This window comes from Lissotriton vulgaris, chromosome 2_1 (genome assembly GCF_964263255.1).
Source record: "Lissotriton vulgaris chromosome 2_1, aLisVul1.2, whole genome shotgun sequence".
Classification (NCBI taxonomy): domain Eukaryota; kingdom Metazoa; phylum Chordata; class Amphibia; order Caudata; family Salamandridae; genus Lissotriton; species Lissotriton vulgaris.
In genome coordinates, this window is record NC_141687.1 from 1118974641 (window position 1) to 1118987971 (window position 13331).

Here is a 13331-nt window from a genome sequence, read left to right on the forward strand (position 1 = left end):
ACAACACAACCCTAAACCCTAAAACACTACCCCCAGCATGGCCCTACACTACGCAAACACTACAACACAACCCTAAACCCTAAAACACTACCCCCAGCATGACCCTACACTACGCAAACACTGCAACACTACCCTAAACCCTAAAACACTACCCCCAGCATGACCCTACACTACGCGAACACTACAACACTACCCAAAACCCTAAAACACTACACCCCAGCATGACCCTACACTACGCAAACACTACAACACTACCCTAAAACACTACCCCCAGCATGACCCTACACTACGCAAAACCCTAAAACACTACACCCCAGCATGACCCTACACTACGCAAACACTACAACACTACCCAAAACCCTAAAACACTACACCCCAGCATGACCCTACACTACGCAAACACTACAACACTACCCAAAACCCTAAAACACTTCCCCCAGCATGACCCTACACTACGCAAACACTACAACACTACCCTAAACCCTAAAACACTACCCCCAGCATGACCCTACACTACGCAAACACTACAACACTACCCTAAACCCTAAAACACTACCCCCAGCATGACCCTACACTACGCAAACACTACAACACTACCCAAAACCCTAAAACACTACCCCCAGCATGACCCTACACTACGCAAACACTACAACACTACCCAAAACCCTAAAACACTACCCCCAGCATGACCCTTCACTACGCAAACACTACAACACTACCCTAAACCCTAAAACACTACCCCCAGCATGACCCTACACTACGCAAACACTACAACACTACCCAAAACCCTAAAACACTACCCCCAGCATGACCCTACACTACGCAAACACTACAACACTACCCAAAACCCTAAAACACTACCCCCAGCATGACCCTACACTACGCAAACACTACAACACTACCCAAAACCCTAAAACACTACCCCCAGCATGACCCTTCACTACGCAAACACTACAACACTACCCAAAACCCTAAAACACTACACCCCAGCATGACCCTACACTACGCAAACACTACAACACTACCCAAAACCCTAAAACACTACACCCCAGCATGACCCTACACTACGCAAACACTACAACACTACCCAAAACCCTAAAACACTACACCCCAGCATGACCCTACACTACGCAAACACTACAACACTACCCAAAACCCTAAAACACTACCCCCAGCATGACCCTACACTACGCAAACACTACAACACTACCCAAAACCCTAGAACACTACCCCCAGCATGACCCTACACTACGCAAACACTACAACACTACCCAAAACCCTAAAACACTACGCCCAGCATGACCCTACACTACGCAAACACTACAGCACTACCCTAAACCCTAAAACACTAGCCCCAGCATGACCCTACACTACGCAAACACTACAACACAACCCTAAACCCTAAAACACTACCCCCAGCATGACCCTACACTACGCAATTACTACAACACTACCCTAAACCCTAAAACATTACCCTCAGCATGACCCTACACTAGGCAAACACTACAACACAACCCTAAACCCTAAAACACTACCCCCAGCATGACCCTACACTAAACAACCACCACAACTCTACACTACACTAACACAACACTACACTACACAACACTACACTACACTACACAATCACTAACCCACGAAAAAATTAACACAAACCCACTTACCTCTCTCGTCATCGTGGTTTTCACAACGCAAATGCATTTACCATACATGCCTTTAAAACGTAATTCTTTGTAAAGGCATGCGCGATAAATGCACATGCGTTTTGAAAAAATGCGGGATAATGGTATGCGAGGTCAATGACCTTGCGGGATAATGGTATGCGGACTGAAAGTCTGCGGGATAAAAAATGCGGGAAAATGGCTGCAAACCATGATTAGCAGCAGACTTCCGTGGTGAGCACTAGCTTTACTACAGTGATCTAATGAGCAACTAGAGTGCTAACATTCAGAATTTATGGCAAATGTGTGAAACATCTGAATGCCTTCTTGATAGAACCAAAGTAAACAAGCATTGAAAATGCAATAGATCTCGCCCTCGTTTAAGTTAAAGCCATTCTGTTTGTAATGAGGTGGCTTTTTAGCTTTGCTTTTATTAGTGTTTTTAAAACTTTCATGTAAATAACATGCATATGTATGCATATATGTATATGTATGCATACATTTATATTTATATAGATATGCAGATTATATATGTTTATATATGTATATTACCTACTGGCGATAGCCAGTGGGTATATATAGTTAGGATTTTTTCTCTATGGGATTTCTGAAAATTCTATGTCTAATAACTTTGGCGTTTGTGGACAGAATTGGCTGAAATTTACAGGAAAAGGGCACATTTCGTTTCTGAGCAGCCCCTGAAAATTTGGGGGGGGTTCGTCAAGGGGGGGCCGAGAAACAAGGGGGGTCCCAAAACACGTTTTTCCCATTCATTTTTCCATAGGGCGGTTGGACTCACTTTTAGCTCGAACGGCTGAATAGATTTACATGAAACTTGGCAAAATTGTAGATATGGTTTGCCCGACGAGCCTTTGCTATGTCTCAATATATGTGCTCCAGTGGATTTTGAGAAATTAACGTTTAAAAAATATATATATATCTGTGACAGCGCTCCGGTTAGCGCCCCGGTTTGCGTACCTGACGCGTAACGGAACTTCGCGAAGCGAAGCTGATTGGCTCTCCGGTGTCTGTCAACATTCTAAACAGTCCGGAGCGGCCGCCATCTTGTCTCTCGGTACGATCGAGAGACAAGATGTGGTGAAAAACGAAGGGGGAAATGAAGGATAGGGGGCAAGGTAGACCACTCCTGACCCCCTAGGATTGATGAGGGGGATATTAAAGTGCCCCGCGGGGCAAAAAAAAAAATAATAATTTTTTAGCGATTTTACGCCGTAGAGGCGCGTCCCGGTACGCGAACCGGGCAGCTCACCGGGCAGCTAACCGGGCAGCTAACCGGCAGCGTAGCTGTCAACATTGTAAACAGTCCGGAGTGGCCGCCATCTTGTCTCTCGGTAGGTTCGAGAGACAAGATGTGGTGAAAAAAGAAGGGGGAAATGAAGGAAAGGGGGCAAGGTACACCCCTCCTGACCCCCCAGGATTGATAAGGGGGATATTAAAGTCCCCCGCGATTTTTCACGGTAGCGGCGCTTCCCGGTACGCGAACCGGGCAGCTAACCGGCAGCGTAACGGGAGTCCGCCATCTTGTGTTTTTGGAGCGTCCGGTTCGCGTACCGGGTAGCGTCCCGGTAAGCGTAACAAGGGGAAAACCAAGAGAAACAGTAAAAAAAAATTAAGGAAATAGATTTCCAGCAAACTTGACAAAATTGTAGGGACTGTTTGTTTGATGTGCCTTTGCAGGGCCTCCAGATATGTGCACGTGTGGATTTTGTCTAATTAAGGTTAAAAAAAATATATATATCTGTAAGTGTGCTCCGGCACGCTTACGTTACGGGTTTTGTTTGCGCTGCAGAGCCGATACGTCACGGTTATGCGACGCGTCATGAGGCGTCTCACGTGGCTACGTGATACGTCACGTATTAAAGAAGATATTTTACAGCTATAGATATTAGCTTTTAAAAAACCAATGAAATTCACTGAAAAAACCATAGGTTATAGACCATATACAGTTAGGAATTTGCATTTACAAAACCTTGAAAATTCACTGAAAAAACCATAGGTTAGAGACCATATATAGTTAGCTGGACATTTTATTGACATAAAACCAATGAAATTCCATATATAGTTAGTTGCACTAACTATATATCGCGCACCCGCAATCCACTGCTGATGATGTCACATATTACATCATTCATGACATGGTCAGTGACATCACTGATGACATCACTGATGACATCTCAAATGACATCACTGATGACATCTCAAATGACATCACTGATGACATCATGACACACCAATACCAGTTACTACATACGCACTCACTGATTCCTACGTCTACACACACATTCACTCATTCACCCATACAATCACTCATACATACAGTCACTCATTATTACAACACTATCATATGCACTCATACACCTATGCAGACACTCACACACTGCCACTCATCCATGGAGTTACTCACACATCTAGTCAGTCCTGTAAAGAATCAATCACACTTCCATTTCCTCATCTATACAGTTAAACACAGAACACCATACTTCAGTGACATCACTGATGACATCTCAAATGACATCACTGATGACATCTCAAATGACATCACTGATGACATCATGACACACCAATACCAGTTACTACATACGCACTCACTGATTCCTACGTCTACACACACATTCACTCATTCACCCATACAATCACTCATACATACAGTCACTCATTATTACAAGACTATCATATGCACTCATACACCTAGTCAGTCCTGTGAAGAATCAATCACACTTTGATTTCCTCATCTATACAGTTAAACACAGAACACCATACTTTTCACACATATACTAACACATACTTACTCTCTTATACAATCACTGATACAAGTACACATTGATATGCACAGAGTCACACACCTCCCAGCCAGCCACACACACACTCAGTCTTCCATACATCCACTCATTCTTCAATATGTAAAACATATTTAAACTTTACAAAAACACACAGACACTAGATGATGTCATCAGTGATGTCATTTGAGATGTCATCAGTGATGTCATCAGTGATGTCATTTGAGATGTCATCAGTGATGTCATCAGTGATGTCACTGACCATGTCATGAATGATGTAATATGTGACATCATCAGCAGTGGATTGCGGGTGCGCGATATATAGTTAGTGCAACTAACTATATATGGAATTTCATTGGTTTTATGTCAATAAAATGTCCAGCTAACTATATATGGTCTCTAACCTATGGTTTTTTCAGTGAATTTTCAAGGTTTTGTAAATGCAAATTCCTAACTGTATATGGTCTATAACCTATGGTTTTTTCAGTGAATATATATATATATATATATATATATATATATATATATATATATATATATATATATATATATATATATATATATATATATATATATATATATATTCACTGAAAAAACCATAGGTTATAGACCATATATAGTTAGGAATTAGCATTTACAAAACCTTGAAAATTCATTGAAAAAACCATAGGTTATAGATCATATATAGTTAGGAGTTAGCATTTACAAAACCTTATTTTACTCACACAAAACCATTGAAATTTGCATATATAGTTAGTTGCACTAACTATATATCGCGCACCCGCAATCCACTGCTGATCATGTCACTTATTACATCATTCATGACATGGTCAGTGACATCACTGACATTTTTTCATTGAAAACCGAACATTCTTTTAGAGTTGGCATCAAGCATATGACTGACTTATCTGCTACCTCTTTACTATATATTTTCTCAGGTACATTATCTTCATTGGGAAACAACTTGGAAAGTAATCGTGTTTGTAGAGTTTCTTTCGCATCTTCAGTTAGTTTTCCAATCCTTATATCTTGAAGAATATTTCCATATTTAGTATCCTTTGCCTGTCGCATATTTTGAATCAGTTCAGTATATTTGAAATGTGACCATATATTAACATTTCCAATACTGCCCAGGCACTTTCTGGTGTCTTCATGTGTAACAGTTTCAAATACAGGTTGTCCTTTCACAGGAGTTAGCTGCAGTAGATCTCCAAAAACTATGACATGTGTGCCTCCAAATAACACATCATACTCTGTTTTAAGTATCTGTTGCATTCTTAAATGCACAAAAGCAAGCATTAAATTGGATACCATGCTTACCTCATCAATAATGAGAAGTTTCATTTTTTTAAGGAGTCTAGAAACTTCACAACAAGCTTCTCCAGATAGCTTGTGATATTGTAATTTATTTTCATGTTCAACTGGCAGCATCAGTAAACGATGTAAAGTAATACCTTTAATATTATGTGCTGCCAATCCAGTTGGAGCAGTAACAACACAAGACAGTGTTGACTGAGTTCTTTGCTGTAGATATGTAGTAATTCCTTTAATTAGGAAACTTTTACCAGTTCCAGCTTCTCCACTTACATATAGTCGAATAGGTTCAAATGACATACATGAGCATTCTTTTTTCTCAATACGAAAACCATGCTCAATGTGCTCTGTCACTTCATCATATATCTGTCTTTGCTCAAGATTAAGTTGCTTCTCTAATTCTTCTAAGTTTATTACATCCTCTTGACCTTGCTGCATTGCTCTTTCTACCTCTTCCATGGCAGTGGCTGCTTCATTTTGGATAATTGGTTGTCCCAGTGGATCTTGACTCAACGAAGCAGAACTTTGACTATCTTGAGAACTGTCTCTAGCAATCTCCGCTGCAATTGTTGCTTCTTGCTCTATTTCGTCGTTCAACATTTGGAGATAATTACTAAAAACAGGACATTCTATACTACTTTTAGATGCGTTAAATGAATCTTCATAACTATCAAAGTCACCAAGTAGTTCCTCTTCTGTATGCCATGGTTTAAAGAGTTGCAAAAGAGCTAAATAGTAAAATTCTCTTTTGTCAGGTGTTTCGCAACTCAGTTTTCAGTAATTAATCAAGTGTCCTTTTGTTTGTTTGACCAGACATCCTTCATGTCCAATTACAGCGTGTACACCTTTATCAATATTCTCTGTAATATTCCTTTTAAAACTGTAGTTTTGAAGTATTTCATACAGACAAATGTTTTCAAGCAGAGTACTTCTATTTGTATAGTATGTATCCAACATATTTGTTTTCAGAATGTCTGTACTGTTTGGTTCTTTCTGTGCTAAATATTCAATTTCTTGCACAGGTTTTAAAACACGGTTTCGTGTTCCTGCAAGACCTAAACTCACCCACAGGATAGTTCTAGATTTCGCATAAAGACTTGCTGATGTTAATCGATCACAACATTCATATGCTCCAATTTCTCGATGAGATAACATCTTCAAACTGTACGTATACCATTTCTTGCTTAGGCTCTTTTCATGAGAAATGTCTTCCCACATCTCCTTCAGTTCCGTCTTTTCAGATTTGGTGATGTAAGACGTTACATATCGAGCCACAGCAATAGAGTTGTCTGCAACATATTGTATATCCATGTTCGCATTCTACATGGACAAAATGACTGGGTTATAGTCATTTATATATTTGGACTCTTCACCTCTTCGTAAATTGTAGGTATTTTTAGGTGATCTTCTTGTGATATTATGTCGCAAAGATGACATAAAATTGTTGACTCTTCCTTTTGAAAGTACTGGTCGTGCAAATCCAAAACGACATTTGGTATAGAATTTATTCTTTGATTTGAATTTTCGCCGACAATATTTTCCACAACGATGGCTTTGAAAGCGTAACACTTTTCCTCTTAAGTCCTTATCAGTTGTACTATTAGGGATGTCACAAGTGGCATATTGTTCAATAAAAGACAGTACAGTTTCATCCAAGTCTGTTCCAAATTTGGGAGCATCCTTGATCCATAATAGCATATGAATATGAGGAGCACCTCTCGCTTGATACTCTTTTCTCCAAAAGAAATCCAGAACTTCACCAAGAGATGGATTTTTCTTGTTTGTAATAAAAGACATCATAGCTTCAAATCTATGAATAAAATATCTGCAAACATTAACCGGATCCAACGAACACAGTTCTCCAGGTGTCTTGTAGTTTATATTTTCTATATTTGCATTCGCCTCCCGAAGAAATTCAAGTAAATCTTCCCAAGCATACTCTGCACAGCTTAGAGTTAAAAACCATGTAGGTGCTCCTAAGTTTCTTAGCATGCATTTCAAATCTCCATGACGACGGTACCAATACTCATTAGTACCATGCTGACATGCCATTAAATTAATTAGGTGTGAATCCAAAACACTGTCTTTCTGTTGCACTTTATCCATAAATTCCTTTGCTGAAACATTTTGCAGATGCACTCCACTTTTTAAGATATGGTTTACTGCATAAGAAAGACCAGATAAGTCACTCCCAAACAGAAGATGAAACAAATATGGAATACATTGACGAAATCTCGGATCTTCTGCATATAATCTTGTTGTCCGGTACTCAGATGCAGGAATCTGCATAGGTCGATCATCATATTGTGTACCTTCACCTGTAGGGAATAACTGTGGGAAACAACGACCTTCCAAACTTTCTTCCCATACACTAATAGGACTTCCTTTTGCTTTTTTAATCTGAAATAATTCAATAGCATTCCCTATTGCTTTTTTGGAATGCAGTGGATGAACACTGTAATGTTCATAAATTTCTTCACTTCTGGACAAGTCGACTTTTTCAATTTGTCCAATAGACAAATCATTATCCTCTTCTTCACTTACTTCCTCTTCTTCTACATATACATTTTTATAGTATTTATTGTTTTTGACTAAATACAACGTTGCCTTTTTGACTTTTCTAACATCCACTAAATCTTGCCAGATTTTCTTACTCTTTGTAGGTACACAATTAACTAGAATAACTAGAGGTTCCTCTTCTACATTCTCAACACCAATTGTCTCCATATTTTTTTTAAATCAAGTGGCAAATATACAACTCTACCCTTTAATCCTCTTTGTAAATCTGAAGGATTTAATTTCCCAGTCTTAGGCTCCATACGAACAATAGCCTGAAAAGGATGTACACATTGAATCAGAATAGTCTCATAAGTATTTAAATCCATCAGTTTCGATGGAATATTTATCAACTCAAGATTATTATGTACAGCTCTAGCAGGCATTCTATTTTCATTTAATTTATTATAACAATACTTACAAATACGTTGCTCAAAACCCAAATCAAAATAGTTTCTACCAACAAATAAGTCGCAAAATCTTTCCACTGACTATTATTTTCATCTTCACTTTTTAAATATAAATCAACTAACCTAGTTTGACTTTTGTAATGAATGTGTCGACAACACACACAAGGAAAATTTGGTTTTTCACCTGCAATGACCTTAAACTTTGTTATTTCCTGTTCAAAATTTTCAGTATTAAAATGTCCAACATTTTCTAACACATTTCCTTCTATAACTATATCAGTTTCTGCATTGTCTTCATCTGGACCAGAATAACTTACTTCAATTTCTGCACAAATCTTCTTAACATCTAATTCACATCCATGCAAAAGAGCACTATTTAACTGTTTAAGTTTAAGTGCTGGACTTTTTGCATAATACAACTTTCTCACTAATTCTCTCATTTTGGTATGATGCACTGCTAACATCCTGAAGTGATGAAAAACACTCTGGCATATTTTTTTAGCAAGACAAGCCAGAGAATGGCCTTGCAGACTTATTTTTTCTCTCACTCTGCAATGGTCTAATTCTTGCAACATTACAATCTTTTTTTTAGACTTTCCTTAGTGTACTTACGTAAGAAATTGCGAAAGAAATCAATTGAATCCTGTCGTACACTGCAAATACTACTACAATTCCAACTGTAAACAGGAACATTAGGACGTCCCTCTAAAACTTCTCCAGCTATCACCTCTTCTGCATTTCTAACCACAATTTTCTCTTTCTCAATAGGACAACCATCCTTCACCTCATATGCTCGACCACTGGTGTCAACTGCATGCAACAAATCTTTACTTTGAAAGTAACTCTCTTCATTAAAAAATGGCTCAGAAGTTGAAGTATGCATCTATTTTCCAGAAAACACTTTACAAAAATTACTTCTATTTATGTGTCTCTACCATTTACTCTTAGCTTTTAAAACTCTGATTGCCTTATTTAGTGTATTTATTCTATTAATTACTAAAATAAATTTTAAAAAATTTGTCTCAAACGCGCGCTCAACAACATCCTCTATATATTTTTTCTTCTTATAAAAAGCAGATTTCCTTTTAGAAACTTTCTCCTTTTTTAATAAATTCGAAACTACTCTGTTATAAAACATACGCTTCCTGATTTCCGCCAACTGATTAGTACGTCTTTTACTGTACATATTTTCCTCACCGCTGATTTCAGAAACATTTTTCTTTTTTCTCGCATTTCTCCTTGTAGATACTGAGAACTGTTTTTCCTTTTGAACATTATCCAATTTACTTTTCCTTTGAGACAACTTTTTTATGAAATCCTTGCTTCTCTTACCAGGAGCACTCTTCTTTTATCTGTCCTTTGTTGATTAGATAATTTTTCTAATACTTTCCTCTTCAAATGGTATGTCCGTTTATAAAGCTTTCTTTTTTCATTTCTGGTCGGCATACTGATTTATGTTTCTGATAAAAATGACAATCTGTTAAGAAAAAAGATCAAAAGTATTATAGACCTCTACTAGCATATAACATACAAATTATAACCACTGGTTTATTTTATAAGTAGAAAAAAGACAAAGAAACAGTCTCTGAACAGAGTAGAAAATCCTGTAGTGAATGTTGGTTCTAAATTTATGACAGTCCATAGCTGGGTCAGCATTATAGACATATTTTCTGATTCTAATTTTTCAGGCATATGAATAGTACACTGATTTTCAAGCACTGTAGGTGATCCTAGTGCTTTTCATTTTTTGGACTATAATCTCTTATACACTTCATGAAAACATTTATTCTCACTCTCAGAAAGCAGATCAACGACGAATAGTACAAGAAAACTGTCTTCAAGAATGTTTTAGTATCAAAAACAATTTTATTCATTTAAAAATTCATATTCTAAAAGGACTTGTAGCATAATTTCATCTGGTACTTCTTCAGAATCAAAATGTTCATCCTCCAAATTCTGCTCTTCCCCTTCCACCATTTCTACGTAAGCACTGTCAAAAGTATTGTCCATAAAGTCCTCATTTTCTGACTCAATTTCCTCCTCAAATACTCCATCTAGTAATTGCTCAATTAATTCATTAGCAATTTCAAAATTTAATTCAGTGTTCTCGGAGTAATTTTCCATTTTTGGAATCTTTTTTGTTTCTTCTGTATCTTTTTAAAGAAATATAAAGACTACATTATATCTTTTTCATCAATAGATAACTTAAACCTACCTTTACTAATTTTTAAACTACATACATTTTCATACTTTGTAACATATTAACTACATAGATTAAGACAGCACCTTCCTCTTGTTTGAAAACAAACTGACACTATGGGCCTCATTATGATGGAGGATTTTCCGCCTCCTCCGGGCCGGGGGAAGCCACCTCCGGCCCGGAGGAGGCGGAAAATCCTCTGCGGACTCACTAAAGACCCACCGTCGCATTACGATGGCTGGTGGGTCTTGGTTACTGTCCGCTGCTTTTCCGCCGCGGTCAGATTACAACCGCGGCGGAAAAGCTCTCATTTGGCTGGCAGTGTCTATCAGACAACGCCAGCCAAATTAGGAAGCTTTTGTAAACATGCTTTTCCACAGCGGTTTTTCCGCCGTGGGAAAGCATGTGTACTTTTGATTTTGGGGGCCCGTTGCGGGCCCCCAGTGTGTTGGCGGGTGGGGGGTGCACATGGGGGGTACCTATGGTACCCTCCAGCATTTACTTGCACAAAGCAGCAGGCACCGCGCGGTGCCTGCCGCTTTGTGCATGTAAATGTTACACATGCACTTTTAACATTGCGGCGGGTGCTGCTTGAAGCAGCACCCGCCGCAATGTTAAATATCCAGGATGTGACCGCCAGGGTGGCGGTCACATCCTAATCGCACATGAGGGAACGCCGCAGCCCATGCGGATGTTCCCTCATCCTCTGGGGTCGCGGACGGACGCAAGTCCGTTCGCGATCCTAATGAGGCCCTAAGTTCCTAGACATCAACACTATCCCGTTTGATTTTTTTAAATAATTACTGCTGTAAAAAGACATCTTACTGTGAAATTTGTTTTTAGGTTTTCTGGATATTACAACTGTTGATAGACTTATTTTTAGGGATCGATTTTCTGAGTTCACCACTACAAACTGCTATTCAAACTATATACAGTCTGAAGGGGAGGCTCACAATGTACAAATCAAAACATTCACTAAACAGATTACTACTTCCCACAGAGACAGTTGCTTTTACGTTTCAACAGCATACTCAGCATGTGAATTTCATAGCATGTACAAAATTTCATGCTAACCATGAGGAACCACATCATAATAGACCTCTGCAAATGCATATAAAAGGGTGCAGACAGATAGTACAGTCACAGATATGCAGAAAAGAGGCCCATCACACCAACAGCAATATCATAATACACCTCTGTAAATTAAGAAAAAAGACTGCACACAGATGATACAGCATGAGTTACAGAGTAGAAACAACAGACAGGCCACAAAGGAGACAAACGGAGAGAGAGGACAGCAGGCAAACAGTACAATAGGGAGAGAGAGAGCAGAAGGAACGCAGAGATGGACAAGCAGAGTAGAAGGGAGAGAGAGATGGAGAGAAGGAGGGCGAATAGGAGGGAGAGAGAGATACACCACCATAGAGACAATGCAGGAGAAAGACTGAGAGCAGCAGACAGAGAGAGATACAAAGCGAGCATGGGAAGGAGAGAGAGATCACAAGGGAGAGGGAAGGCAACAGCGTGATTCAGGCAAGAAAGGAAAAGAAGGACAGAGGGAAAAAAAGAATAGTAGAAAGGACAACGAAGAGAGGGAGAGCAAGACAAACAGAAAGAATAGGACACAGAGTGAGGGAGAACAACAACAGGATAGAGAGAAAATGTATGAGAGACAGTAAGGGTAGAAATCAGAGGGTAGGCAACATGGAGAGAAACTGCACAATAGACAGAGATACAGAGGGCGAGCCGGACACACTGAAATATATGAAGTAAGCAGCACAAAAACAGAGATGTTAAGAAAAGGGAAGGACGAACACAGATATGTGTATGCTGACTCCACTAACTTAGTGCATGAAGGCATCTGCTGCAGGAACTTCTGCATAACCTCATAGTCACAACTCTTTGTTTCCCTTTAGCCCCAACCCTTTCCCCTCTGACCTCTCACCCACCAGTGCAGCCCTCGGCCACAAACCACACTGTAAATTTTGCCCTCCATATCATTGCATGTAGGTATGGTACAACAGGTAACATCATACCTACAGCAACTGAGGACTATTGCCTTTGACACAGATTCATAGCTGCACAAGTTAAATAAACATAAATTATGACCTCTCAATAATTTTCGGAAAACTTCAACTTACAGTACGGGTGACGCCACAACAATATTCTTGTACCTGACTTTCAGAAAAAGAAGGGAAATCCACACTAAAAATGACTCTCTTTAAAGAATTTCCCTTCCTTTACCACACTCACCTACCATGATCTCATTGCGTCACTTCTCCACTAGTCACAACTAGGCAGTGTCAAAAATATCAATACCGCACATAATCGACCTACAGTTTCGGAACGTGTCTGTATCGGGCTCCGTTTTTTGCTCTGCCACTTTTTCTTG